The sequence below is a fragment of the Zootoca vivipara genome, chromosome 10 (assembly GCF_963506605.1).
Source record: "Zootoca vivipara chromosome 10, rZooViv1.1, whole genome shotgun sequence".
Classification (NCBI taxonomy): domain Eukaryota; kingdom Metazoa; phylum Chordata; class Lepidosauria; order Squamata; family Lacertidae; genus Zootoca; species Zootoca vivipara.
Genome location: NC_083285.1, coordinates 48,792,762 through 48,796,414, shown reverse-complemented (window position 1 = coordinate 48,796,414; position 3,653 = coordinate 48,792,762).

Sequence of the window (3,653 nt, the reverse complement as noted above, 5' to 3'; positions counted from 1 at the left end):
CAGGAGTGGTGGAGCTCATCGTTAGCAGGGGAAGAAGGAAAGCTTATTTTGTTTTCCAGCAGCAACAACTACTGCATTGGAAGTCTGGCTGCCATTTTGAATGCTGCACAGTCGTAGCATTGCCCCGGGGTGGGGTTTTTGTGGGTGGGGTGGGGGAGCAAAGGTCAGTCACTACAAATAAATGCTCAGAATTTTGGGTGAGAAAACTGCAAAACTGTGTTGTTTTCTAGGGGTAGGAGGAAAGAAAAAGAAACGAAAAGAAACCACTGGAAAATATTCAGAGAAATCTTGGCTGAACCCTAGTGTCAGTAGGCATTCTTGGTAGCTTCTGAATGATCCAGTGTCTACTCTTTACCTCAGGCTGTAAAGCATCCTAGCCCTTGTTATAGGCTCCACAGGGCCTTCCCCACAACAGTTACTTTGAGCCGCTTGCCCTGTATGGCGCTTGAGGCTTTTCACATCATCAGATTGTCCCTGTTAACTAGGGATGAGGGATGAATTCACTTTTGTTTGCCTGTTAACTACCCAACATGCACGTCTGGAACAAGCAGCAAACTGATGCACAGCTATCCTTAGAAATTCACGTTTTCAGATTTTGAGATGGAGCTTCCCCAACCATGAACATGTACAAAAATGCATATATTGTGGGAAAGTGTGGATGAAAATGCATATACTGTACAGTGATACCTTGGTTTTTGAACGTAATCCGTTCCAGAAGACCGTTCGACTTCTGAAACATTCAAAAACCGAAAACTCAATACGGAAGCCTCAAAACGTACAGAAAACTCAAACAGAAAGCCGCCTCGGAAGTTTTTTTATACATTGTAAGCTGCCTTGAGCATGGCATTAACTTTGGAAAGGCGGCACACACAAAAAATGATTGATTGTTTATTAGGAGAAATTCCAAATGTTGACAAATTTTCCTGTGCATTTTATTTTTGTAAAAAAATTGATTGCTATGGTAATGTGGAGAGCAGAATCAAAGATTAGTAGGGTTGCCATACGTCCGGAATTTTCCTGACGTACCCAGAAAACTGTAGTCAAAAGCAGTGTCCAGGCAGAAATCGACTAAATGTTTGGGAAAATCCAGCCGTTTTTCTGTATTGGCCATTTCCCTCAAAAACAGCTTTAAAATGTCATTTGTTATTTTGCTAAAAAAGCTCAACAAGTTTTATGTCCAGACTTCCACTTTTTGAAAAATGGCAACCCTAAGATTTGAAATTGGAAAACCCAAAATGACAGATTTGTCAATCCCTGTTGTCATCTCAGCTCTCATTCTCCATTCCAAAAAAAGATTTCCAATCCTCAGCATTTCACTTGCTTTCCTTCCTTCCTCTGGAATAATTCAGGTTTGCCACAAATGCTCAGTTTAACACAGTGAAGTCAGAGCTGAAGGAGGTAGTTACCTCGATGGGGACCTTTTGTCTTTATGTTTTTTGGGGAGGTGTTTCTGCCCGATCTCTATTTGTCTGTCTCTGCTCACAATTTTACTCAAACCTTGAACCACACTGAGTGTACTATTAACACATTGAATCTGCTCAGAAGCGACAGTAGGTCAACTATTATCTGTTGTGTAAGGCTAATTCCACCTTCTTTGTATAAATGCATTTTGTGAAGAATATGCCTTGGAGTATAAAAGTAAAGAAATTGAGAAAAGTGGGGTATTGTGTATGGATAGAGGAGAAATTCAATCCACTTCACATATAAAGACCTACATTGGCTCCCAGTACATTTCTGAGCACAATTCAAAGTGTTGGTGCTGAACTTTAAAGCCCTAAACGGCCTCGGTCCAGAATACCTGAAGGAGCGTCTCCACCCCCATCATTCTGCCCGGACACTGAGGTCCAGTGCTGAGGGGCTTCTGGCAGTTCCCTCGCTGCGAGAAGCCAAGTTACAGGGAGCCAGGCAGAGGGCCTTCTCAGTAGTGGCACCCGCCCTGTGGAACGCCCTCCCACCAGATGTCAAAGAGAAAAACAACTACCAGACTTTTAGAAGACATCTGAAGGCATCTGCAGAGTGGCTGGAGGGCCCCAGCCAGATGGGCGGGGTATAAATAATAAATTATTATAAATTATTATTATACCTAATTTGCACTTTCTGAAACAGTACACGAACTGAAACGCAGTAATATTTCAGTCAAGGTCTCTCCCAGCTCTGCTTGGAAATGTGAGGGATTGAACCTGCAACCTTCTGCATGCAATGCAGCTACCCCTCAGCTACACTCCTACCCTTTGTTATGGCCTATGAAAGCCTACCCAGAAGCAATATCCTCCCAAATTCACACATCCGTGAATTTTGCAAAGAGAGACAGTGTTGGTGTGTTGGACTATGACCTGGGAGACAAGGGTTTGAATCCCCGGGGCTCAGCATTGAAGCTCGCTGGGTGACCTTGGGCCTGTCATTGTCTCTCAGCTTTACCTACTTCACTTGGTTCTTGTGAGGATAAAATGGGAAACAGAACCATGTATACCACCTTGAGCTCCTTGGGAGAAAAATGAGGAATCTGCAACAATAAAGAACCAAGGGAAACCAAATTGGACAGATTCACCCATACCGAGTGGTATATAAAATGACCTGTCAAATGGAAGGGGGAATGGTTCAAAATACCCAAGGAACCCCATTGTCTGAATACGTCTGTAGCCTTTACACTAAACAAAAGCTATATTGAGGTGACCTTTTCGCTGTAAGGGTGCAGGATGCAGAGAATGCCACGAAAAAAAACACCGATCTACGTTTCTCTCACTACTACAGCAAATGTCACTTATGGCCACCTGAGGGGTCTATTTTCTTATTTCCCCAGGAAGTGTAGTGTGTATGTGGTGTATTGTCACCTGCTGTTCTCTGACAGAAGGATAACCACAAGCTGAGCAAAATATAAATTAAGCAGAGCACCAGATTTTCAGACACCAGAACTGAATTATTTGTTGTGTGAGTTTGAAGAGAGCAACACAGCCAAGAAGGGCGATGACACCTTAGCCTGAAAACTACACTCTCCCCCCCTCCATCTTTATTTCTCTCCCCTCACTGTCCACAGCTTTTCTTGTTTGATTTTTGTCCCTGCTTCTGCTGCGAAACCTCCGCTCCACAGCAGGTGAAGAAAAAGGCCTCCTTTGTATGAGAGGGAAGAAGCATCAATACAATTTCAGCAGATGGACGAGGGTTGTTCCCTGCTATTCCTGACATTGACTTATTATTTACCAGTAATAAAAATATTATTCTGTTTTGTTTTGTTTTGATGTTGTAAAGATCACACTGTGATCTTTGAATGAAGGGCAGTATATAAATCCAATAAATGATAACAGCCAATTACTATTCGTCAATAATAATATTTGTCAACAGTTATGATGTTATTTAGTTGGGGGGGAAGGGAAACAAGTGTTATTTCTCTAATTTAGCTGTAATTCCTATTGGGCCTTTCAATTAATTAAAGAAATCTTAGCTGCGAAACCAATTAAAAAAACATAGATTGTTTTTAGATGGCGCTTGCATATTCCATATCTTAGAAGAGGCAAGGAGATTGCCTCTTCTAAAATGGTACGTATTACTGTCTGCATTTCTTCTTAGCGGTTTAAAAACAAACAAACCAGGTTAACATGCTTTCTTAAAAATGTGTTGCCTGAGGTAATATAATAAATGTATTGTAAATACTTTTT